At 37.2% G+C, this 27,770-nt stretch overlaps 1 long non-coding RNA gene across 1 annotated transcript in view; it reads left to right on the plus strand.

The window, feature by feature from the left end:
• LOC105482835 (uncharacterized) overlaps nt 1–27,304 on the plus strand; it is a 326,837-nt gene extending 299,533 nt beyond the window's left edge. Inside the window, exons 6-9 of the long non-coding RNA XR_987916.2 lie at nt 4,374–4,492; nt 5,368–5,468; nt 9,712–9,788; nt 26,199–27,304. This is a non-coding gene — a long non-coding RNA (uncharacterized lncRNA). The remainder of the gene's footprint in view (nt 1–4,373; nt 4,493–5,367; nt 5,469–9,711; nt 9,789–26,198) is intronic.
• The last annotated feature ends 466 nt before the right edge of the window (nt 27,305–27,770 follow it).

A 27,770-nucleotide genomic window follows, 5' to 3' on the forward strand; every position in this document is an offset into this window, starting at 1 on the left:
GGGAAATCTCTTTTTTACTTCAGCTGTCCGTCATGTGTTGGGTGAGTCAGACCACTCACTAAATGAGACTTTGTGGTCTGAAATGGTGTTGGAAACCCTATGACAGTTCTAGAGTTTTCTAGTTAGGAGTGATGGGAGGAGGAGAAATCCTTGATCTGATCTTTTGGTTTCCAGTTAATTAAAGTTGCATTGATCCTGCAAAATAGAAATGGGCTTCCAGTTGGCCAATACCCAGCTCGGAACAATCCAGTGACTACCATCAAACTTCGAATCAAATCCAAATTCCTTATCATAGTCTACAGGACCCTACATGAACTAGACAAGTCTCCAGGTTCATTGACCCAGACATCCATAACATCTATGGGACCCAGACAAGAGGTAAAAGTAGAAAATCATGTATCTAAATATTAAAAATTATAAATTAAGCTAATAAACTGTTAAATATGTTCTATTCTCCTACTCAGGAAAATGTACCTTTCTAATGACAAAAACAGAAAAAGCACATGTGAAGCTATGATTTATGGTTTTTATGTAACCGAAGGTCTGCAGAATGTCAGACAACTGAATTTAATGATTATTGCAAATATCTAGATGTTTAATAAAATTAAAGGATTGAAGTACTTTTCTATATTTCAAGGGTTAGTTTTTTCTTAAATAGTCAATATTGTTTATTACAATTAAAAGGCAAATGCAAATTATAATTGACTATCAAATTTTTAAATAAAATTAGTAAAGAAAGCTGAAATATTATTTAATCTTTTGAAAATTCAAAAATGACAGATGCTGGTGAGACAGTGGAGAAAAGAGAACATTTCTACACTGCTGGTGGTTGTGTAAACTAATTCAGCCATTGCAGAAAGCACTGTGGTGATTTCTTAAAGAACTTAAAACAGAATTATCATTCTACCCAGCAACCCTATTATTGGGTATACACCCAAAAGAATACAAATCACTCTACTGTAAAAACACATGCACTTGTATGTTCATTGCAGCACTATACACAATAGTGAAGACATGGAATTAACCCAAATGCCCATCTGTGGTAAACTAAAGAAAATGTGGTACATGTATACCATGGAATACTATGCAGCCATTCAAAGGAATGAGATCATGTCCTTTGGAGCAACATGGATGGAGTTAGAGGCCATTGTCCTAAGAAAACCAACACAGGGACAGAAAACCAAATAGCACATGTTCTCACTTTTAAGTGGGATCTAAACAGTGAGAATACATGGACACTATGAAGGGAACAACAGACACTGGAGCCTACTCAAGGGTGGAGGGTGGGAGGAGAGAGAGAATCAGAAAAAATATCTATTGGGTACTATAGTTATTACCTGGGTGACAAAATAATCTATACACCAAACCTCTGTGACATTCAGTTTACCTGTATAACAAACCTGCACAAGTACCCCTGAACCTAAAAGTTATAAAAAGAAAACTCAATTAAATATTTTTATAATGTAAAATATGCACAATTCTAGAGCTTAGTGTTTATCTAGTTGTCTCAGTATTGCACTTCATACCTATCACATCCAGGCCTGCATACATACAAACTTGAGGTAAGTATGTACTGTTTAGTATTATAAAATATTCCACAGCTTCCATATGTAACTGTTGCCAGTACCACCCTAATTTGTAAACACTGCTAGAGCTGGGAAATGGAATAGGAAGAGAAGCAAGAAGATCAACAATCTGAGAAACAATTTTCATTATGCAAAAATCAATTGTATTCATGCTTTCTTAGAAAAAGGATTTGACAAGTCAATTAATTTGTCTTTTTTTAAAAAAAGCTAAAGCACTTTCATGTCTCAAACCCTCACTGCATTCCAAAGTTGTGTGTCAGCACAACAAACCACAAACCTTGGCATTCAGACACAGTTGCCTTTTGTTTTGAGCACGTAAGTCAAGAGATGTGGACAATTCCCTGGAACCTGGAGAGAGTGAGTCATGAGGGCAGCTGTTTAAAACTGCAGGTTATGATGTAACCAGAGCAAATCGCCAACTTCTGTGTGATAGACACCCATGTGCCTGCCATTTGTGTGTGTGTGTGTGTGTTTGTGTGTGTTTGTGACCTACAAGGCTTTTTAAAGCAGAGGCAAAGGTAAGAGCCCCTTTTGCCTGGTGTAAAGGCGACATTGCTCTGGCCTCACTGTTTTTTAAACACATGCAGGAGTACCCTGCTTTACTTGCTCACTTCATTGTGAAAGCCCTGCCACCATAACTTTGCATCATTTTGCTCCCTTACTTCATTCAGGTCTCTGCTCAAATGTCATCCCTTCCAGATGCCGCCATGACCACTCTATCTAAAATAGCACTCCTTTAAAAATATTGCTCTATGCATTTATTATTAGCTATTATTAATGCAGAAAAAGGAAACAAAAAGCTCACAAACACTACATAAGACACATTACGGGGAAAAAGAGTGACTGAAATGGATTGACAGTATCCTAGGTTCTTGAGGGATGCATTTCTGGGGGAGGTAGACCTCTAATTCGTGGTGGAGGGGAGGGGGTCTAATTCCTGTATTGTATATTTCAAAATAGCTAGAAGAGAGGATTTTGAATGATCTTATCACAAAGAAATGATAAGTGTTTGAGGTGGTGGATATGCTAATTACCCTGATTTGATCGTTACACTATGTATAAATGTATTCAAACATCACACTGTATTCCATAAATATGTCCAATTATTATGTGTCCACTAAAAATAAAATAAAACTTAAAAATAAGTAAAATGGTACTCCTGCTGCCATCATTATCACCTTGTCCTGTTTTGCATTTCTTCGTAGCCCTTATTAATTGCTGAAATTACATTATATATCTGTCTCCCTCACCATGTGCAAGTTATCTGAAGAAAGAAACCTTGTCTCTCTTTTCATGGCTGTATCTCTGGTGCCTAGAGACATTATTGAGATATATCTCTGGTGCCTAAGAATATTATGGGGTCTTCAATAATATTTTTATGAGTTAATGAATAAATAAGTTTGGAATAACAGTTTCTTATTGCAAGGAGGGAATTACTACATTTTAGCATGAAGGTTTTGGGTAAGGAGAGGGCTATCCTTTGCCCTCTGGGATTGCCTGGGTTCCTAGGCAACAACCGGAACCAGGCACACCTCTTTCTCCCTGCATGTTATCTGAGAGCTTTGACTTTCCTCTTTGGTATAATGAAGAACAAAGCAGATGTGACAATGAGCAAATTAGCAATACTTCTCTTATCCTTACCTGGGAATCTGTGGAGCTGCCTTTCAATTATAGTAGTGCTTTCTCTGTTGCAAAAAAAGAATGAAACACAATATTAACTAAGGCCAAGATGATCTGCCTTCCAACTAATACCAATTAACACTTTCCAAGTGACAAGATTAGCAATGAAGTGGTGGTTTTCATGTTCTAGGGAATAGACACATGAGAGTATCATTTTCTGTCGCTACATACTAGGCCTTTGCGGAAGGATCTTTCCTCAGGAACCCAAACTACATGGGTCAGATCATTTCATTGGAAGACACACAGAAAATGTAAAAAAGGAGAATAAGCTGGAGCCCTGACTTTGAGGAGTGAGAGAGTGAAATGTTATTACAGAACTACTTATAAAAGTGAGAGTTAAAGTCTACTCGCTGACTTCCATGTTGTAGCAATTGTCCCCAAATTATTCTCTTCCTTTCTAGTCAATAGTCTTACATCTTTGTATCCCTTGAGACCTCTGGGGACCCTGCCTGGAAGTTGAGCAGAGATAACTACACTATCAGGCCTCCCTGGATGGGAGGTTATTTTATTGCTGAGTGTCTGTAGAGAATTTCCATGTTTCTTTCTGGTTCTATTGTTTTCATTGTGATTTTTTTCTGTTCTGAGTATGTATGAAAAGAAACTGTGTAAAACCCTTCACTGGGTGAAGCTTCCCAGGAACTTGTTTCCAAATGATTGCCTTAGTAAATGTTAATGTAGACAAGTGATTAAAGAAGCATGATCAGAATGATAATTGAATAGTCAGGGATAAACATATGAAACTGCAAGGATTCATGGGGTGCCTAGTATGTTCTCAGCAATGTATTAAGCACTGTGGGGGTGTACAGAGCATTTGTGGTGTTTTGTGTTCAAATAGCATGCATTTCTTCTTCCTAACAGGACCAAGATGTCTCCAGAGTTAAATGTATTAATTAAATGCAATTTCAGTGGATGTCCCAATGTTTTAAATTGAATAACATGACTTAAAAGAAGATATGGGAAACTTCAACTCCCTGAAAAATGAAATAGATGTATACTTCTCTATTCCTTCCACTAAGTACAACTGAAAACTGTGACAATATATATAAAACAAATGTAAGAAGACTCTGAAAGGTAAGAATGGGTTTTCTTTTGCCTCCTTTATTCCAGACTTGTAACTGAAGAAGCCATCAACCAAGAAATTCCCAACAGACCCATATGGAAAAAATCCCAATGAAAGCCTGTTCTTTAGCCAAAGGGGCAGGAAAACAGCAAGATAGCAGGACAAGGTATGTTTACATAACTACTCTATTACCCCATATTATCCAAAACACAGAACCCAGAGAATGTATACACAGACACACACACACACCCCTATATATGTATATATGTATGGTTTAGGCTCATTCAGGGTTGACAAGTTCCATGATCTTCCATTTGCAAGCTTCAGACCCAGGTAAAGTCAATGTTTCAATTCAAATCTAAGATAGTGAAAAAACTGTGTCCTACTTTGAAAGCAGTCAGGCAAGATGAATTTCTATTTACTACAGAGGGTCAGCATTTTTTTTTCTATGTAGGCCTCCAACGGATTGGAGGGGCACACTCACGCCATGGAGAGAAATCTGCTTTATGTACTCTACTAATCCAAACATAACACACCCAGAATGATATCTGACCAAATGTGTAGATACCTCTTGGCCTAGTGAAGTCAACATATAAAATTAATCATCACAACTGCTTCAGCCAAATGCCACAGAAAAATAGGTGGTGCCACCCACATCCATACCAGCAAAGGCTAAGTAAGGAGCCTAGACTTCCACCCTTGCCAGTATGTAAGGAAATATTTCAGCCTGTTGGGGCAGAGTTCTAAAATGGGCACCTTGTGATAGCTGCTAAGGTCTCAGGGAATGTGAGGAATTAAGTGTGAGCCTCCTCCCTGGGTCAGTGCCAGTGTACAATACCCTAGAAGGTCCCTATGTTAGTTTCAGGTCACATGAAGGTTGAGAGACTCTCTCGTAGCTAGGACTGCAGGAGTCCACAGTGAGAATGTGAGCCACTGAGGGCCTCTCACTTATCCTTTCCCTGTACTAGGGAGTCTCTCTTGGCTCCCAGCTGGTCCCAGCCGAGCATGCTGCCTCATTACCTTTTCCTTTTTTTGTTTTAGGTATTGCCTGTCACTTTTCTGTTGAATTCCAGTGTTCTCTCTTGGATACTCTATTCGAAGTGTGATTATCTACTCATTATCTTAGTTCTTCTTACTGGAGGGTGAGAACATGAAATTCCCCTGATCAGCCATCTTGAAGCATGGACATAAAAATCTTTGACAAAATTAGCAAATAGGGCCGGGTGTGGTGGCTCACGCCTATAATCTCAGCACTTTGGGAGGCCAAGGTGGGCAGATCACCTGAGGTCAGGAGTTCAAGACCAGCCTGACCAACATGGTGAAACCCTGTCTGTACTAAAAATAAAAAAAATTAGCCAGGTGTGGTGGTGCATGCCTGTAGTCCTAGCTACTCAGGAGGCTGAGGCAGGAGAATCGCTTGAACCCAGGAGGCGGGGGTTGGGTTGCAGTGAGCTGAGTCTGTGCCATTGCCCTCCAACCTGGGTGACAGAGCGAGACTCCATCTAAAAAAAAAAAAAAAAAAAAAAAAGCAATGGAATTAGACAATATATCACAAAAAAGTTTATATAGTGACCTAGTGGAGTTTCTTCCACAGATGTAATTCTGGTTCAACATTTGAAATCAATTATGTAATATACCATATTAACAGGCTAAAGAAGAAAAATCACATAATCATATCAATAGATGCAAAAAGTTGATAAAATTCAATTCCCATTCATAGTAAAAACTCTAAGAAAAATAGGAATAAAGGGAAATTTCTCAACTTGACTGAGAAGATCTATAAAAACCCTATAGCTAACTTCTACTTAATGGTAAAAGGCTGAATGGGTTTTCCCCTAAAATTGGCCACAAGGAAAGAGTGTCTACACTTACTACTGTCACCCTATAGTACTAGAAATTCTAGCCAGGACAGCAAGGCAAGAAAAGAAAACGAAAAATGTATGTATCTGATATTGTTTGGCTCTGTATCTCCACTCAAATCTCATCTCAAACTGTAATCCCCATGTGTCAAAGGAGGAGCCTGGTGGGAGGTGATTGTATCATGGGGGCAGATTTCACCCTTGTTGTTCTCATGATAGTGAGTGAGTCGTGATGAGATCTGGTGGCTTTAAGTGTGGCATTTCCCACGTTTCTCCCTCTCTCTCTCCTGCTCCACCATGGTAAGAACTGCTTGCTTCCCTTTTGCCTTCCGCCATAATTATGTTTCCTGAGGCCTCCTAGTCATGATTCCAGTTAAGCCTGCAGAACTGTGAGTCAATTAAATCTATTTTTTTTCATAAATTACCCAGTCTCAGGTAGTTCTTTATAGTCGTCTGAGAATGGACTAATATAGTATCAGAAAAGAAGAAATAAATCAGTCCTTATTTACAAATAACATGATTGTCTTCGTAGAAAATCCTAAAGAATCTACAAAAAACCATGTATAACCAAAAGTTTACTTGAGTTTAGATAGGTCACAGAATACAGTATAAATATACAAAAGTTTACTGTATTTCTAGCTACTAGCAATGAGCACATGGACACTGAAATTAAAATAATTATGAAATTACTGACATTAAAAATGTGATACCACTTAGAGTCACTTAAAAATTAGATACTTTGACATAATTCTAACAAAATAGGTATAGAACTTGTGTGCTGAAAAATATAAAACATTGATGAAAGATATTAAAGAATATACAATTATTTGAAGAGATGTGTCATATTCATGGATTGGAAAATTCAATATAGTAAAGGTGTTGGCCCTCCCCAGTTGGTAAACAGGTTTAACCTAAGATTTTTTCTAAATGTGGGAAAGATTATTCTAAAATATTTCTGAAAAGGTAAAGAAACTAGAATTGGTAAAACAAAATTGAAAATAAAGAGTGAAGTGGGAGAAATCAGCCTACATGATTTCAAGACTTATTATACAGCTACAGTAATCAAGTCTGTGTGATATTTAGGAGAGGGCTAGATCTGGAGATTAATTAATACAGAATTGAGAAACCAGAAATAAATAACCCACACCAATATGCCCAACTGATGTTTGACAGAGGTCCCCAAGCAATTTAATGGAGGAAGGTAGCTTTTTCAACAATGTTGCTGAAGCAAATGGACAAAATATATGAACAAAAGATATGCACGTATATGTCACTGAAGAAGATACGTTGATGGAAAACAGCACATGAAAAGATGATAAATATCATTGCCATCTGGGAACTGTAAATTAAAACCATAATAAGATATTACTACACATCTATCCAAATGGCTGCAACAAAAAATAGTGATAACACCAAATGCTGGCAAGAATGAAGAGAAACTGAGTCATTCATATATTGCTGGTGTGCATGTAAACTGGTATAGGTATTCTGGAATATAGTTTGCTCATTTCTTATAAAACTATACATGGAACTAGCATACAACCTAGCAATTACAATCTTGAGCATTTATTCTAGAGAAATGAAAACACATTCACACAGAAACCTGTATGTAAATGTTGATATCAGTTTTATTTGTAATATCCTCTAAATGAGAATGATCCAGATGTTTTCCAACAATGAATGATTAAACAAATTTTGTTACATTGAAACCATGAAATACTGCTTACGAATTTAAAAGAATGAACCACTGATTTAGGCAACAGCTTGGATAAATCTTAATGAAGTTAAGCTGAATGAAAAAGTCCACCTCAAAAGGTTATACACTGCATGATTCCATTTATATAACATTCTTGAAGTGACAAAATTATGTAAATTTAGAACATATGAGTGGTTAAGGAGTAGATGAGTTTAGGAGGGAAGTGGATATGACTATAAGTAATAGAGCAACACAAGCGTTCCTTGTGAGGAAGGAAATGTTCTATATCTTGACTGTATCAATGTCAGTATGCTGATTGTAGTATTGCACTACAGTTTTTCAGTGTTGCCATGGGAAGAATTTTGGAATTTCTCTATTATTTCTACACCAGCAAGTGAATCTACAATTATCTCAAAATAAAAATAATAATTTTATTTAAAAAATGTATGGAATATTAAATAAAAATAGTCAACAAAATTATTAAAAAGAAAAGCAGTGATATTTTACTACAGATTAAATAATCCCCTAGAGCCACTGTAATTACAATAATCTAGTATTGACATAAAATACCAATGGAATAGAATAGAGAGCCAATAAATATATCCCAGTGTCTCTGGGAAGTTAACATATGCCAAAGGTAATATTTCATTTTGGGGGGAAAAGAATAATTTATTTAATAAATGATGTTGGCATGACTTTTTATTTGGAAATAAAAAATACAAATTGTACTCTTACCTTTCATTATATATAAAAATAAATCCCAAAAGTGTTACAAATTTAAAGTATAAGGTTATACAAATTTTAGAAGAAAAATTAGGAGTGAATAAGGGTAAGTACAAGGCAGAGTATTAGAAGCCTAATTCTAGTAGAAAAACAGAAGAAAACTAGAAGGAAAAACACTGATTGTATTTATTGGCTATTTGTGTTTGCCCTTCAGTAAATTTTTTTGTTCATTTTTCTATTATGCTGCAATTAAAAATTTTAATCAATGAGTACCATTAATATACAATGCTGGTGAAATTGAAGTATTACAATCTTAGAGCATTATAGTCTGGAAATATCTATAGTAACTTGAAAATGTGCATACATTTTAATATCAGTTCACTTTTGGAGAATTTCTCCTTTAGAAATAAATACAGCAGTTTGAAAAAGAACATTACAACATTATTTATAATGACAAAATCAGAAACATTCTGAATGTTCATCAGTAGCACATTGGTTGAATTAATTGTCAGGCATTGATATTATGCAGCTGTTGATAAAGAATGAGTTCTACCGATACTGATTGACTCATAAGGTTTTTCTTATGAGCTATAGAGAAGTGACTGTTATGTAATCTAAGTTTTGTAATATAAATGACCACAAAGCCCAATATATGTACTTATATATTCATACATAACTAATGAGCGTGTAAAGAAGAGTGGAAGGCTGTATACCAGCACGTTAACTTTGGCTCTTGGGTCAGGAATAACGTGAGGGAGAGGGGTGAGGAGAAAGGAAGAGACATGAGTAAACAGAAAGATTAAGACCAGGGAAGAGGTGTTTTGAATTTTTAAAACGTATGTGTAATACAAGCTTATTTCTACATAAAAAGTATGGTATGCATGTGTCTAAAGAAGGATATGAAAATTTGGTCACATAGTGCTACATATGGTGATTGTCTCTGAGTGGTGGGACTTAAGTAATTTTTTTGACTTTCTTCTTGATAATTATATTAATTTGCTCAACTTTCTAATAAGAATGCATTATTTATATATTCAGAAAAAGCAATAAGGCTTATATTTTAATTTAGTAGGGGAAAACCAACACATATTTTTATACTTATTTTAGTGTCCTTGAGGAGAATTTGCCTAGGAGATGCAAAGAGAGAGAAGCCTATACTTTGAGGGTGGAAGCCCCTCTGACAGGTAGGCTGGAGCTTCCAGGATGGAGAGAATAAGGGTGTTACCTCCAGGGAGCTTGACTGGTGTAATATCCAAACAGCAATATTGAGCAGACACTGAAATATTTGAAACCAGAATTCAGAGGAGAGGGCTAACCAAAGTTTTAAACCTGTTCAACTGGTCATTTGCTGGTACCTTTTTGTTGAATCTGGAATATAGGGAAGGAGAATCGATTTTGAACAGAACCTATAGAGTTACATTAGTAACCTAGAAGGGAATGAATTTCAGAAGGCTAAAAAATTCAGCAGTGGATAAAAGAGATAGTAGATGTCAAAACATTTTAAGGATGTTTTGTATTAAATAAGACTTTTAAAAGAGGTTGCAACAATTCAACAAATACTTATCGACTACTTCCTACATGCCAGGTGCTGGGCTTGGCATTGGGTCTAGCAGCCCCTTTAGCTAACCTAGGGTAAAGGTAGGTGGAACAATCATGGTCATGTGTGTAGTTCATCTATTGTATGAGGCCAACCCAGCATGAATCGAAGACAGACACCAGAACAGGCTGTAAATGATCAACACTCTTCCACTTGACACTTCTTGTTCAAGATCCTTCTTTCCAGGACCTCAGAAAAATACCAAAAAAGATTTCTATCAATGCCTCATCTCCAATATATACTTGGAGCTCTCTTGAACGACCTTGTTTCCCTCCCTATTAACATTGTGCCAATATTTGCCATTACTACCTTCTTCTGTTGAGTTTTGCATAAGTTTTGATTAGTTAGAATGGTTTTGCAATAATGCTGAGAAATTGTCTTTTTTTTTTCTAACTTTAATAGATGCTATTTACTCTATGCCAGGACAGGAGTAATTGCCTTACACATTACAAAGTAGATATGATTATTTTCCATTTTACAGATGAAGAAACTTGGAGATGTTAAGTAATTTGTCCAGAGTATTGGAGGTTTTTGGTGGCAGGCTTAGGACTTCTGAGTTCAAAGTGCACACTCTTCCTTCTGCAACAAGTGGCACAGTGTCTTAGGCAACAGTCCTTGAGCGTCTCCCTTTCCTGAGGATGCAGTAGCAGTGGAACAGTGAGGCGTAAGTGCTCTGCAAACATTTGCTGCCCAGTGAGGAGGAGCTCAATCTGTCTCAAGTAGGGGAATTGTGTCTTTTTTTAGCTTTATACCTATGTTTAAGTTACTAGCTCTTTGCTAGGCACAGTTTGAGGTCCCAATTACTAATAGGTCCTGTTTAATAATAATAATAATAGTAATAATGACCTCTATTTATTTCTATTTTATTTTGTGGCAGGAAGAGAATCAAGCACTTTTCATGATGTAACTCACTTAATTTTCACAACAGTCCCATGAAGTAGGTATTTCTGTTACCCTTATAGGTAAGAAAATGGAAGCACAGAGAGTTTAGGTAACTTACCTAAAACCACACAGCTAGGAAGTGATAGAGCTGGAATTGAAACCTGGTAGAATGACTCCAGAGTTTTTCATCTTAACCATACCGTACAGACCCATCATCAAGAAAATCAAAGGAGAGAGGAGATAGCCAAGTAAACAAACAAATGCCATGCAGAGTAGTAAGGACCATGTTTGAGGCATACACAAGGCACTGTGGAGTTTTGAGAAAAGCTAGACCTACGGAGAAAGTGAGAATTGTCCCACGAAGAATGCAGAGAATAGAAGATAGTCCTAGGCAGTATTAGTATTCATGTTTTATAGGTGAAGAAAGAGAGGCACAGAGAGATTAAGTCATTTGCCCATTTGTAGCTGGTAAGGTGGTAGAACAAGGATTTGAACTCAGTCAGTCTGGCACCAGATTCTGTGCTCTTAGTCCCTGTATTGTGATGAGAGTAAGATAGTGAGCTAAATTTCGAGCATCTCAAATTTTAGACGACCGTGGAAATTTTCTGTAGGCAGTTGGGCACATGATCCTGGAGCTCAGGATGGAGATCCAATTCCTCTCAGCTCAAACTGGCACAACGATCTTTTGCAACAAGAGAGCCACAAGCAGGCACTTCCTGTATGGTCATTTTAGGGCTCCATGTCCTCAGTATCCCAAGCATATTAGAAGCATGAACTTTAACAATTGATTTTTAACTAGATGCTTAATGAAATTTTAATAAGCACTGGCTGAAACCAGTGGGCATCAATTGAGGGGAGAGACTGTGCTTATAAAAAACGACTCATTACCTTAGATTCTTTCTGGAATAAGGCAGTGGGATGATTAGGTAGATAAAATATATCTAGGACTCTTGCTTGTCATGATTCTGGATACAGCAAGGAGATAAGCCCTGTTACGGAAAAAGGTTGGCAGAATTAGTGAGAAAAAGCTAGCCTCAAGGTGTAGGAAATAACCAAATTAAATGGGCTGCTTGCAGGCACAAGTCTACTGTGGGCTAATTTGTTTCCTGCAAAAAGAAAAAAAAAAAAAAACCTCAACTCATTTTTGTCCTCTTAAATTTTAAACAGACGTGTGTAATTGCACTTCCCTTCTCTTAAGATTGTTTGGCTTGGGCAAGAGGGGAGTGGAGGGTGAGAGAGAGAGAGAGAGAGAGAGACAGAGAGACAGAGAGACAGAGAGACAGAGAGAAACATGTGCATAAGCCCTGGGCTCAATCTTGTTGCTTATCAGGGATGCTAATAACATCCCACCTGCCAGTACAAGCAGGAGATGGATATGTTTCATCTAAGAATCTTCTCTTTGAAATATCAGTGCTTACTCTTTTGCTGAGGAAAATTCCAACTTCAATTTTCTTTCATCTCTAACTCTGTATGAGAAGCTATAGTTTAACTGCACTTAACTGATCAATTGATTAAACATTGACCTCATTTGCTGGCTCAACCCAGACAGGATATAGAGAAAGCATTAAGCCTCTTTTTCCAGGCCACATGCTCATGTTTTCTCCATCCCTGCAGGATATTTATTCATTCACCAGATCTTTGCAGGCAGCATATTATAGGCCAGTCACCATGTTAGTACTGGGGAAATGACGAAGAAGAAAAGCTCCCAATCTATCTAGGAAGACAGGTCCACAGGCTGTTGCAGTGCCACGTGGAAAGTACTCCAATGAGAATAACCATAGGGTTCCATAAATAGACATATAGGGGCATAAAACCAAGATTTGGAGTATCAGGGAAAGCTTCCTGCAGGCAGGAGTGATAATGAGGCAGAGACCTGAAGGTTAAGCAGAAGTTAGTCAGGCTGAGGGGGTAAGAGGAAAGGTACAGGACTCCAGTCTATGAAAACAGCATGTGCCAAAGTCTTGAGGCTAGAAAAGGGAAGGCCCAGCGGTCATACATGGCTTAATGTGCCTAGAAAGTGTGAGTAGGGAAGAAGGAAAAAGGAGGCTAGCTGGTAAGATAGATAAGGCAGGAGAGGTAAACAGAAGGGTTTTGGATGACAGGCCCTATCATAAGCCTAAGGAGTTTGCTTTTTACTCTGATTAAAATAGGAACCATTACAATGTTTTGAGCAAGGGAATGACAAGATTAACTGTGCATTGTGGAAATACTGTATTGGTGTGGATAATGACTTAGAGCAAGTTTGTCCAACCTGGGGCCTCTGGGCCGCATATGGCCTGGGACAACTTTGAATGTGGCCCAACACAAATTTGTAAACTTTCTTAAAACATTACAAGATTTTTTTTTTCCTTTTTTTTTTTTTTTTTTTTTTGCAATTTTTAAAGCTCATCAGCTACCATTAATGTTAGTGTATTTTATGTTTGGTCCGAGACAATTCTTCTTCCAGTGTGGTCCAGAGAAGCCAAAAGATTGGATACCCCTAACTTAGAGGATGTAAGACTAGAGAAGTGTCATTGGGATGTTGCAGTGATAATATAGATATGAGATGATATTAGCCTGAAATAACAAAATAGCTTGGTAATGAATTGCTTTGGGGGATTAGAAACAGGGAGAAACCAAGGGTCAAGGATGGAACCATGGTATAGTGAGGCTGTGAAGAGGGCTCACTGTTTCCTCCCCGAAGATGTCTGCAGGTCACACTTTCTTTGTCTGCTTCTTGCAGAGTTTTCAGCTACTCTTGGAAAAACAGACTGTGTAATCTATTTGTTTCCCATTCCCTTACTCCATGCTACTGTGACTCATTCAACCAATTCATTGTCTGTAGTCTATGCCTTTGAGAAGCTTGCAGACAATTAAATAAGTGATTAGAAAACCATACCAGAATACAACAGCATTTTAGGGCAGAAGCATGGAGAATCTAAAGGGTTTGCATGCTCTGAAACTTACTTTGGCTTCCATGTTCAGAAGAAAGGTAGAAAAAAAAACACCCTAATGCAAAATGAAACGTTTCTGATGGTTGAATTCACATTTGTATGACAGAATCACAAAACATCTTGCTGACAAATTTTCCTCGGAGTTCTAGATACACATTCCCAATTTCTTTCTAAAAAATCTTGATATAGTGTTCTTTAGAAACATCAAACTTAGCATTTCCAAAAACATCTTATGAACTTTTCTTCTGTATTCCCATTCTTGGTGAATAGTGTTACCATCTATTGTCACTCAAGCTAAAAGCTTCAAAGACAACCATAATTTCTGCTCCCTCACTGTACACACCCCTTCTCAATTCCAAATTGGGCAGGAAGACTTGCCAAGTCAATATACAAAATCTGTATTACTATCCCCACTGCCCTAGTTCAGACTAGCACAAATTTTTCCCTGAACATGCCACAGCTGTAGAATGGTCTTGCAGAGTCTACTTCATTTCTTACCCTCTCATCACAGTACTTCTTCAGTAAGCAGCTTACATTGTGTCATGACTGAAAACCACACCCAAAGCATAAAGTCTCCACACCCAAAGTATATAGTCAAAACCTTTTAATAAGGTTCTTCACAGTCACACCCCAATTATATTTATAGTCTCTCTCCCCCTGAACTATGAGCTCCCCTGGGGCAGAGACTGTGCTTTATTCATCTTTGTAGACTGAATGTTTCACATAGTGCATGACATAGAATACTTGCGCAATAAATGTTTGCTGAAAGAATAGGGATAGAAATGTGGCACCTTCCCATTTATGTATTTACTTCCTTTCAAGTTAAAATAGTCCATGGTGTGTTTTGTTGCAGGCAACGTGACTGCAGCACAATGAACTATGGCTTTGCTGATCTCGTGTATCATCATCCTCATCCTCATCCCCACAATTGCAGCAAACATCCAGTCGTGTGCTTACTGCTAATGATGAATAAATGTATAGAACAGGAAAAAAATATAGCTCACCTTCAGACAGAAGGTTGCACTCACATCCTTAGCAGTTATAAACAAAAAAACAGGACTGAGTTTACACAAATGATTCATTTTTAGATTCTTTTATGATTGCTTTGGTAGTAATGGTCTCTAATGGAGCTATGTTAATTGGCATCTGGGTTAGAAAAATTAATATGGCCCTCAGAGGCAAGAACTGGGGCTCTTCTACATTTAGTGGAATCTTTCAGAACCTCTTTAGAGGGGCACACACCCTAGAGAGGATGATGAAGACAAAAATTTTGAATGTTGAAAAAAAGTTGTGTTTGAAGAATAAATTACATAGAACGTGTGTGTGTGTGTGTGTGTGTGTGTGTGTGTGTGTGTGTGTGTGTGTGAGGGAAAGAGACAGAATGGGAAAGGGTCAATGAAGGATGTACCAAGTTACAGTATCTTTTTTCTCCCATTATAAAATAACTATATGTTCATATTAGATGTCTTGAAATAAATAAAAGAAATTTCTGCTTATTTTAGATATCTTAAAATAAATTTAAAGAAAAAAATCAATAGTAATCCCAACATTCAGAATAACAAATGTTAATGTTTTGGATTATTAACTTCCGGTCTTCTTGTGTAAGTAGCATAACATACTGTTAAAGACCACAAGTCTCTGTCATCTAATAGACATAGTTTCAAGTTCCAGTATAGCCACTTCCTATCAAAAGGTTATTTAAAATATTAAAGCCTCAATTTTTCCCAGTAAAATTAAGATGAAGATGATGATAATAATAAGTAATCCATAGGTTTGTTTTTAAGATTAAATAAGATAACATGCATAGAGTGCTGAGCTGGGTGCCTATTGCAAAGACTAAGTACATAATAAATGCTGGGTATTTTTTTTTATTTTAAGTAAATGAATTTTATGCTCTGTGTGTGTATGTATGTGTGTGTTTTCTGTAATCTCTCCCATATCCTTGATTATTTTCTTAGGAAGAATTGCTGGAAGTGGAGTTACTAGGTCAAAGGGCATGTATATTTGACAGTTATTGATACCTAGTACCAAATTGTCCTCCAAATAGGCTGTACCCATTCATCCACCCTCTGGCCTCATATGAGAAGTCTCACTTCTCACCCATACCAACAATGGGCATATATAGATATAGATATATAGATAACTTGCCAATTTAGACGGCAAAATACCCTTATTTTAATTTATTTAATAATGCATAAATATTATAGTGTCATTTGAAGCCCCAACCCTCTGGGACTGATTAAATAGATGAGAAGTGCCCATTATATAATATGCTAAAGAAGCTGGTTTTATCCTACAGAAGATAAGATTAGAGGGGAAACTTCATGACAATCTTCAAGGATATAAGGAGGTTTATGTGAAAGCATTGTTTTCCACGTTGTAAGTAGTTAACCAAACAAGAGAAGCTGGGCTTTGATTAAAATAGTTTAAACTTCCCTTGAATGCAAGGGCAGAACAGCAACTTTCAACATGACAGAATATTGGGAAGGTTCTGAGAAAGATCGTGGGGTCCCTGACACTGTAATGACCAGCACAGTCACTTTTTTGCCTTTGGTGGGACATCCAGCTCCCTGAAGGGAATGGGCACACCACCTGATTTCTTTGGTCTCTTCCAGTTCTGTGATTCTGTAGTTATTTTAGTGAAGTGTTGATTTTGTGATATTTTTGAAAGTAGAAAAGATGGATTTATTCCAATGCATCCATCAGGTGACATTTTTGAACAGATGAATTAAGCTCTGTCTAGAAACCATCTCTCCTGTTACAAGTACAGACACATGCAATGCAGTTCCTGCCATCAACCATCTTATTAGAAGCAGATTAATAACTAGCGATGATGACTACAAGCTTTTTTGAAAAATAGAACTTTCTGTATTTTTTTGTGCTCGGGCAGTGTTTTACGGAAAGTTGTATTTACTGCGAAGAATGTTTAATGGCAAAGCACATAATGAAGAAATAAATGAGTACAAAAAATGATTTTTTTTGTTACTGGCTAGTCTACTCCAGCTCTTCCCCCTGGATTCTTTCACACAAAGAACACATTGTTATTGGAGCCATTACAGAGCTCCTCGGCTTTGCCAGGCTCTGCGGGGCTCGAGGGAAATGGCTATAGATTGCAGCAGAAAAGTCCATCAGACAGATCACATGTGACCCCACTGTTTCCAGAAAAGAATGCACTGGAACACTTCAGCTGAATAGACAGATTTTCCAAATGTTTTAAATCAGTTTTGAGACAAAAAGAGGAAGATGCTGAGAAATGGGTTTGGCCTATACACATTCGACCACGCAGTGTCCATTTCTCTGGAATGCAGACATTAGAGGCTTTCATGTGGATGGGAGGACCTTAAGGGGAAAAAACCCCAGCCCACCACAACAATTAAGCAACAATTGAAGAAAAGCAGGCGAGAAAAGATGGCCCTGTGTTCGTACAATGGCTCAGGGGCTTTTCATTTTGGGGCATAAAGACAGAACAGAGAATGTTGTTTTCTTTTTAAAGCCCTTTTAAAAATGGTAACTGCATCCTGCTCTTGTAGATGTATTACTTATGACATCCCAGTTTTCATCCGTTCATGATTTTACATTAGAGTTAAATCTCTGCAGCTTGAATCTCACAGCTGAGTTAGCCAGAGCCCATAAAATATTGAAACCTTTAGAGCAGCAGCCAGCCAGGTTGAGAGAAGTTCATGTCCAAAGCTGAGCTTTAGATTCTGAGACATCCCAATTGGAGTGTAGTACAGAAAAAAGCACTGATAAAATTTTCATAAAAATGAGCTAAGGATATTGCTAGCATGCTTCTCAGCATCTATATGAAAACTTAATCTGAGCTAATGGAAAGGATATGAAAGCCTTTCTCAATTCAAACATAGTCAATGCATGATTCATAAATTATTGTCAGAGAAGTGATTCAGCTCCCAGATTTATTCTCTTTTGGGTAGAAGCAACCAGAGGAAAACTGGGTTTTTTTGACCTTTAATGCCAGCAAATTTTACAGTAGAGCTGTCAATATAACCAAGTAAACTGGTCATTTCTCCAAACAGCAACAAAATACCCACATATACCCAGCGCGAGCTAATATTAACTTGGTCTACTAGGTTACTGGCAGTACCTTCAGAGCAGCAAATACCAAACATCTGAGCTTATCTGGCTATGCAGAACTGAATGAAAGCTGAATGTGGCCATGTCCACATCATCCTCAGTAGTTTGTATGAAATGTGCTCAGTTGTCTCCTTGCCTTCATGCCCTTTGGATGGTGACAACTGTATGGACTCACGTAACCCTATAAAGATGGAATTATTTTATAATTATTATTATTAGCAGCAGCAACAGCAACAGCTCAAATTTATGGATAAAGAAAAGGACCTTGGTTTGTACGCTGGATCATAAAAGCAGTTGTGTTACATGGAAATTATAGGCATTGTTTAGAATAATGTGAAATAAACGTAAATGGGACAGTAGGATGGAAACTTAAACAGTCCTGCTTGTGAGAAATCCTGTTAGAAACGTCCTTTTAATCTCATACTTTTTCATTCATCAGATATGTTTGAGCCCCTACAAAATGCTATGCATTGTAAAGAATACAAAAATGAAAATACAAACCCTGCCTTCCAATGAGTTAATAACTTTATGCAGGAGAGCTGTAGAATTTCGCACTTGAAAAGGTTCTTTAAAATCATTTAGTTTAATGCTTCTCTTCAGAGCTTTAATATTTTCTATGTTACTCCTATGACTACTCAATCAACCACAATTGAACATCCTTAATAAGAATCTCTACCCCTGGTTGATGGCGTCATCCTTAGCCAGTCTTCCAAGTTAGAAACCTAGAACCAATTTTGATTCCTTGTCCCTCAAACCCCTGCATTTAGTGTCACCATGTGCCACAAATTCATGGGTAGATAACTGTTTCTCTAAACAGTTTTGGCCCCTCCTCTGTGTTGCCACAGGCTCTGTTCAGGCTTTATTATCTCTCACTAGGACTGTTTCAAGTATTGTCAGAATTTCCCTATGATCTCTTCTTCCTCCAGTTTATCCTCCATTCGGTCACCATACTTTCTTTCTAAAACACACCTGATCGTGATACCCATGAATTTTAAAAGCTCTTTATGGCCCTTCATTTTTTACAGAATTAAGTCCAAACTCATGAGCTTGCTATTCAAGGCTCTCACACTCTGATTCCGGTCTTTTTCAAGCCCATCTCCACGCAATCATGTTCTGTTCTACGGCAGTTGTTCTTATCCCTGGCTGAACATAAGACAAGAGCCATGTAAGCTTTAGTCCTCCTTTCAAAAAGCTAATAATCTAGTATGGAACTAAATCACTATGAAATAAAATATAGGAAAACAGAAAGGAATCTCTCATTAAGTTGATAAATATATTACATGAAATATGGCCAGAAATTTAGTAATAAAGATATCCTTCTCCTGATATGTGAAAATTAAGGCTACTTCTCATACTTCTCAAGTATGGGTGTTTGAAGGGCAGGCACAGTATACTTCTAGAGGCAGAAAGCTACACCCAGATGTTATATTATGATTCTGTCCCATTCTGTTTTCTTGGCCATTGTTGAGCCCTGCATGAATTCTGCTTAAGAGGGATCCAATGGTCATGTATTCCAGGAGTTTTAGGAATATTTGTGCAACTGGGGTTATGTTTGGAATAATTGCTATGTGTACTTTTACATTTAAGATCTATGGAGTAATATTCTAAGACATGAAGAAAATATAAGTAATTAGGTCAACTTGAAGTCTTCCTTGTTGAATCCCCTGCAGCCACTGGCGGAGAATGGCTAATAACAATCACCTTCCCCATGCTGCCTTCTCAGTGCCTCTTATAACCAGGAGGCCTCAGCGGGAAGGGCGTGGGAGCTATTGCCAGCTTCAGGGATGGGAGCAAAGCTATAGCAGTAAAATCAGGACATTGTATAAGTCAACTTTGATGTTGAGAATTGTTTTTCTCCTTAAGTGTTTATGTCACATACCAAGGTGTATAGTATATATACCTTAGAAGCAGAAGGATGTGGAATAAGAACCAGTGTGCTATTTAAATCAGCTCTAGGGGAAGAAAGAAGATTCTTCTAATTAGCTTTTCAAAATCATTGTGATCACAAGGCTGAGATCAGAAAAATAGAATGAGATATCCTTGTATAGTTGTGTATGGGACATTTCAAACACTTACTGTAATTGTGTGACATCAATAGAGCTGCTGTTTCAAGAGCTGCTAGAGATTAAATTCTACTGTGCAGTTAAAATATTGGTCTTTGTGCTAGAAGATTAAAGAGAACACTCATGTCCCTTTTCCATATGGGCACATAATTGTATTAGTAGCATTTACCAAACTCCTTAAAAGATGTACCTTATTTAGTTTGATTAAAAAAAAAAAACAACAACTAAAATCAGCCTGGGAAATCAGCATCTCACCTAAGAAAATCAGCATCTAAGCAAAAGCCCTTGGAAGCAGGGATGTTTTCTTGCTCACAGTTTCCTTACACTGTGGCTGCATCAGAGGCTATTTGGTCTCAGGATGTCTGTCACCTATAGACTCAGATTTTATGAGTGCTGACCTCATTTGCTTTCTTTGTTTTTAATTGCCCAAGCAGCAGTGAAAAAGGAGGCGAAGAATACCATTACGGCTGGCCAAGTTAACATACATAAATGGCCCTGTTATATGGGGAGGCTGTAATAAGTCATGTGACAGAGAGCAAAGGCAGCCCAGCGTGCAAAGGGAGCAATTTTCTGCCCCGCAAACAGCACTTCAGGTGCTGTCGTTCATCTTTCTGTGACTTGCTCTGTCAAAGTCCGCCCAGAGCAGAGGTGTTCAGGGACCCAGCGGGCCGTAAGTGTCCGGCTGAAAAACCTGGGAGATATCCCCAGGCCCTAGGAGTTCACTTTTTCAGTTGCACTGATTTACTTCAGAATGCTCCTTCAGGGAATTTCTGCCTTCCATTGCTTTACTTTCCCATTTCCTTTCTTGTCATCTTTAAAAATCCATTAAAGATCACGCAGGCGATTTCTGCAGGCTCAAATTTCTGAGAGTTTCTATCGCTTAATAAAATGCATGCTTCCAGTGGGCTGTGGTCTCCTATGTGCTTTTAGGTTCAGGTATGATTAAGACTCTTAATTAGAGGTGGTGATCATAGATCAAGAAAGCAAAAGATGGCTGAAATTCTCAGGGAAGTCAACATTTTCCCATCAGGGTTCTAAAATGGCTACTGGCCTCACAGACCCAGGATAGAAATACTAACTGTGGATTATTAACACAGGAAACAAAATTAAAATATGCTCCCCATCACCCCCCATCTTTCCCTAATTATTTGTTTCAAAGTCCTTCAATTGCCAAGGTTAAGTGCTTATTGTCAACACTCACTGAAGGCTGCTTTAGAAAAAAATCTCAGTTTTTAATTTGTTTACAAATCCAATTTCCAAGTGTGCTTCTTACCCAGCAAAACAGAAATATCTTCTGAAATCTTGCCTGTAATTTGTCTTTCCTCCCACTGAGTCTTCTGTCTACACCCTTCCACACAATTCATTTGTTGTATAATATGCATGCAGCCTTCTGCACAATACAGGAAGATTATATTCAAATGCCACCTCGCCGATCATATCATATTAATTCAGATTTGTCTATCATTTTGTGTGGTTGCTGCTTTGCCTTAGGTATTATAATAACAATACCTCACCTGTCATATCCCACTAGCACTGCCTCACCTAGAAAATTGCTCTAATACTGCCTCGGATCTCATAGACCTTTGTTATTTTTTTTAATTTTTTTTTTTTGCACAAGCTTACCTATTACAGTATAATAATTGAACTTTTATTGGAGGCCACCATATATATTTTTATTACGGTTTTTATCTAGTCCAGCAATTGTTACATGTTGATTCTATAGCAGATCGAATCATTCAAAGCCAGTCTCTTTGGCTCATCTGTAAAACATCTTGTTCCCTTTTCAAACTACAGCCAATCTCTATTTGGGTAGCTTTAGTAAGTAATATTTCCAGATAGATGAGCAGCTATTCAAAGTGTTATTTATATGGGGATTTTAATATTAGGCAATATTATATGGCTGTATGAAAAGATGTCCAGAAGTCTTGGATTGGAAATCTGAGCTTAATATTTCATTTCTTGTGACAAAAATTTAAATGTACATGTTCAAAAACAAAATACAATTTCTTTGAAACATATTTGTCAGAGAAATCTAAAATGTGGCAAATGCCAGATAGAGATCTTTTTTCCAAAGTAATATTGAGGAATTTTGCATTCATGCCATTTTTTTTTTTTTGATTGTGAAAGCTGCTTGAGTAGTTTTCAAGTATCCACAGCCACAGGTAATTTGGTATCAGTGGTATCAGGGCTTATGAGAACTCTGGCTGCTTTAACATGGCAAGCTGAATTAGAAGAAGGCTACCTTTTAAGCACTATATAATGAAAACAAGTGATACATTTAAAGCCTGCCACTGCCTTGTAATGCATGCCAGGTTCCAGAGAGAAGAATAAGTTGCTGAGAACAAATACCATCTCATTAGCTAAGAAGCCGTCACCAATGTCTTCTTGCATAATTACACTGGACACGTTTTTAAAAAATGAAATGACAAAGATACACTGTTAAGCCACAAATAGTATTCAATGGCATTATCAATTGCAGAGAGTCCAAGGTTTGCATATTAATTGCAGGAAGGTGCTAATTTGAGTGCTTTAAGCTCCATTCACAAGCCTGTTTACATGCTTTGTTCCACCTGGACCTGTTTGGAGGTTTGTCAAAAACCTAACAAGCAGAAAAATATTGCATTTGAAAATACACATGCATGTTTAATTAAGCCAGGGCCACTGAACATTCCTCAATATATTTAGCTGTTGAGGTTTAAGCACCATCAGAGCATCAGGCATTATCACCTTTTGAAGTATTGCCGAATCTTTAATATTTAAAGCACAAGGCAGACTGTAATAAAAAATTCTAGCAGACCCTAGAAGATTAAAGACACATTATAAATGTGACAGTTTGTAAATGGAACACCAGTATTAAAGGATCCCCCCAATATTTCACAGCATATTTTTCAGGTGTATGCTAAATTATGAATATAATTAAATAGCTATAATTATTCTCCAGGAGTGGACAGCAAATTTAAATGTCTACGATCTATGCAATTGGCTACAGGATAGGGAGTTATAGTGTAGTGGCCTAAGTGGGCAAGGTAAACCTTTCGAGCAGGTGTCAAACAAAGCACTTGAAAATCTAGTGAGAACTTCACTCACCCTATCTGATGTTTGTCCTTTAGGAGTCCAAAGCCAGTGACTCTGTCCTGGATAAGTCTGCACAACTGCAAATAAATGTGTTGGAAAAGAATTAACTAGGGCATGATACCCAGAGTCATGTGTCTTAGGAGCCACATTTGCAATCACTATTAAACAAAAGAGCCTAATACACACCGATCTGATCAAACACATGCAGTGCCTGGCACAGAGTCAGTTCCAAGTAAATATTTGTGAAATGAATGAATTAATCAGTGAATAATAAATATAAAATGATGCACCTATTCCAATACCTTAATGTTTTCATTAAATGAATTTTCCTGGAAACTGAATTTAGCTTGATTTAGTAAATTCACAAAAAAGGAGGGAGAAAGTGGTATATATTTTTTTTAAACAAGAGCATGTATCACTGTGTTTTAGTTATCACATACTTCTTTGGGAGGTGAGATAGTATAGTCCTTACAAGAATAGGCATTGCTCCACTACTAATCATCTACAGGAGTTTGGTAGAGTCACTGAGCCTCAATCAATTTCAGCTTTCACATCTATAAAATGGGGATAATACTCCTTTTATCTAAGAATTAAATGACAAATCCTTCACTTAGTACACACGTAGGAATTGCTTAATAAAAAATAGCCTTTTATCAAGAAAGGCAGCACACATTAGTAGTTCAGAGCAGAGATTCTGGCCCAGACTGCCTGGGTTTGAGTCCTGGCTCTACCACTCCACTAGATGACCTTGGACAGGTTATTTGATCTACCTGTACGTCAGTTTTTCTATCTGTAAAATGAAGGTAATAATACAGCCTGCCCCATTGAGTTGTTAGGAGGATTTAATGAGTTAGTATTTGTAAAATGGTTGGAACTGGAATTGAATGAGTTAATATTTGTAAAACAGTTGGAACATAAAAGCAAACAAGGTTTATGAAATAAACATGAGCTCTCTGCCTGTCATGAGAAAGTTTTTCTGAAAACAGGGTGTAACTTTTGTAACTCTGTGTGAGACAAATGGACTGTGCTTCAGAAGGGACCCAGGAGCATCCTGTGTCACTACATTTGAAACCTTTTAGATGTCAGCGGGTTATATATTATACCAAGAACTACAGGGGCTGAGTTCCTGGCTCAGGGCTCAGGGCTTAGGATGGGTTCCCCAATATCTTAAAAAACAGTGCAATTATTGGGAAATTTGTCTCAATATGTAGAAAATAGGAGTTTCTCAGTCACTTACCCCGGCAGGTGAAGCTGGTGTCACCTCTTAACTGCATTGCTGAGAGCCTGTGGCCCTTCTCGGTCCCTGATTAGATGACCAACAATATTAACTGTTGCTAATGGTAAACCTGCTTTTTGAAAGTGCTCTATGAGCATTATCAAATTATTATTTTATTCCTCACAACATCCCTATGAGGAAGGCATTATAATCACCATTTTACAAAAGAAGAAACTAAGGCGTCAAGCAATTAATTTGCCTAACGTCTTAGAGCTGGTAAAAGATGAAGTCAGGACTCAACCCAGATGTCATTAATCACCACACTCTGCTGTCTTTTTGTAGGTGACTGTGTGAGATTGCTCAGAAAATTCAAACTGAGTTTGACTTGAGTTCTAGTGAGTCCTGGTGTAGAGGTAGGGATAATTATAAAGTGTGTATGTGTGTGTGTGTGCATGTGTGTGTGTGCATTTACTTCAAAGGTGCCTGAGGAAGCATAACTTGAAATTCTTTTTGTAGAAGAAGGTTCAAGGAGTGGACAAATTTGCATGAGGACAAATTTTCTTCCTTCAGGGAAGAAAGAAATTAAAATACAGACCTTTTAATTTTTAAGAGTCACCATTACAGTTTGAGTATGTCTTATCCAAAACATTTAGGACCTGAAGTGTTCAGAATTTTTTTTGGATTTTGGAACATTTGCATGTACCAAATGAGATATTTTAGGGATAGGATCCAAGTCTAAACACAAAATTCATTTATGTTTCATATGTGCTTTTACATGTAGCCTGGAGGTAATGTTATACAATATTTTAAATAATATTGTGCACAAAACAAAGTTTGTGTTGTGTACTTATGTGTGGAATTTTCTACTTGTGGCATCATGTCAGAGCTCAAAAAGTTCAGATCTTGGAACATTTTGGACTTTGGATTTTCACATTATGGATGCTCAACATGTATCAGAATTACTCTGATAGGCAAAGATGGCTCAGGTTAAATCTTTCTGTTAGAAAAAAACATACCCAGCGTCCTCAGAGGATATTCTCACCATGAAGGAAGTCTATATTCATGACTTTTGTTCAAAGCTATACCATCTGGACTGGGATAAAGCAGAAGGAAAAATGAAAAGTCTGGTTTCTACACAGTGAGTTACTAAAGTGAGAAACATTATTTGACTCAGCTACCAGGCTTACAAAGAATGTAATATATTACATTACAAATAATGTGATATTTGTATCAGCATCACATTGTATATATACACATATATCATACAGGTGCTATACATATATGTATGTATATATATGCGTGTGTATATATACACACATACAGGTGATATACATATATGTTTGTATATACACATATGTGTATATATACATGTCATATACATGTGTGTACCATATACATGTCTTGTATATACACATATGTATATGCAAAGTGTATATGTATATATACATACATATATGTATATCACATATATCACATTATTTGTAATGTAATGTATTACATTCCACATTGTTTATGTGATATATTACTGCAACAATATAAAACAATGTGATATATTGTAACAGTAAATACCCCACTTTGTCCATGCTTTTCTTGTCTTTAGGTCTTCCTCTCTCACACTGGTCTGGGCTTGACCATATGACTATGACTTATTTTGGCCAGTGGGTAACAGCAAATGTGACATAAGCAGAAATTTAAAAACTGCTTGTACATTGAGATTTGTCCTCTCTTGTTCTTAGATCCCTGCCACCATGTGAGAGAGCCTGAGTTAGCCTGCTGGATGGTCAAAGATGAGTGGTTCAGCTAAGTGAAAGCCTGCTGACTTCTAGACATATGAGTGAGGGCATGCTTGATCACCCAGCTGCCAGCTGGCCTGCCAACTAATTGCAGATGCTTGAAAGAGTCCAGCAGAGATCAGCCACCCCAGGTCAAATAAACACCCAGCCCCTCCCTAAGAATCATGAACTAAATAAATGTCTGAAGTACTAAGTTTTGGGTGTTTACTACACAGCAAAAGCTAATTGATACTGTTCCCAAGGAGTGGAGAACTTCTGTAACAAAAAAACAAAAATTTCTGGCATTGGTTTTGGGATTGGGCAATGGGTAGAGACTGGAAAAACAGCAAGGAAGCTGCCATAGCAACCTAGAAAAATGGCAACCCATGCTATAAAATAGGGCAGTTTTGAAGTGGTTTGTTATGCAGCAATAGCCTACTGATACACCATGTGAATTATGGCATGGAATAGCTAAGGCTAAACAAAACATTGGATGAGTAGCATAGTTCATTCGAAAGAACCACTAAGGCTTGTTCAGGGATATGTAGTAATTCAGGTGGCATCCGTTGACTATCACTGACCATAATATTGGAGGATAAATCTGCTTTGCGTATTGCCACCCCTGTAGCTTAGAAACTACTCCTAAAACAGCAAGGATGTCACTGTAGCAATGGGCAAGGATTAATTCCCTCATTTATTTATTCATTTACTAATTCAACAAATATTTTTAAATTTCCTTTTATGCTAGGTCCTAAGCATACAATAATATAAAGACAGACACAGTTTCTTGGAAACTGTATTTTGCTATATAGAAGAAATGCTACCAATTGACTCTCAAAAGAATTCATTTCAACAAACACAAGATGAGAACCCACTATGTGTCAGATATCGACCTCATTATTATATCATAGTTAAAGAGAAGTAGGGAAACAGAAAGTGACAAAAATTGCTCAAATTTAGATAGAACAGGTACCCCAGTGATAACCTCCTGAGGAAAATACTAATGACATTGAGAACGGTTTTGAATCAAGAGTCAGGAGCCATTGTAGTCTGACTTTTAGTTCTGCCACTGGTCAACTAAAATTATCAATAATAAGCAATATTGATTTGGTGTTACTGCAATATGCCAAATAACATATTAACTATTTTAAAATGTACTGCCTCATTTAAATTTTACAGGTATCCTATGTACCATTATTATTTCAGTTTTATAAATGAGAATGTTGAGGCTCTAAGAAGGAATGTTAGTTGCCGAAATTAATGTTAAAGACTGATTTGAAGATATAACAAAGCTATCAAGGCAACCAAGAAACTAGGTATTATTCATCTCAGAGCTACAAAGTGGTAAAGCCATGAATCAAATCCAATTCTGTCTGACCTGAGACCAGGACTTTTATCTACTGTGCCACATTGCTAACAGAGTGACCTTGGACAAATCACTTACTATTTCTAGGGTCTAGTTTAGTGAAGCTTAACACAAGGAATTCAAACCAGATGACTTCTAAATTCCTTCCATTTATAACATTTCATGATTCA

The sequence above is a fragment of the Macaca nemestrina genome, chromosome 1 (assembly GCF_043159975.1).
Source record: "Macaca nemestrina isolate mMacNem1 chromosome 1, mMacNem.hap1, whole genome shotgun sequence".
Taxonomy (NCBI): Eukaryota; Metazoa; Chordata; class Mammalia; order Primates; family Cercopithecidae; genus Macaca; species Macaca nemestrina.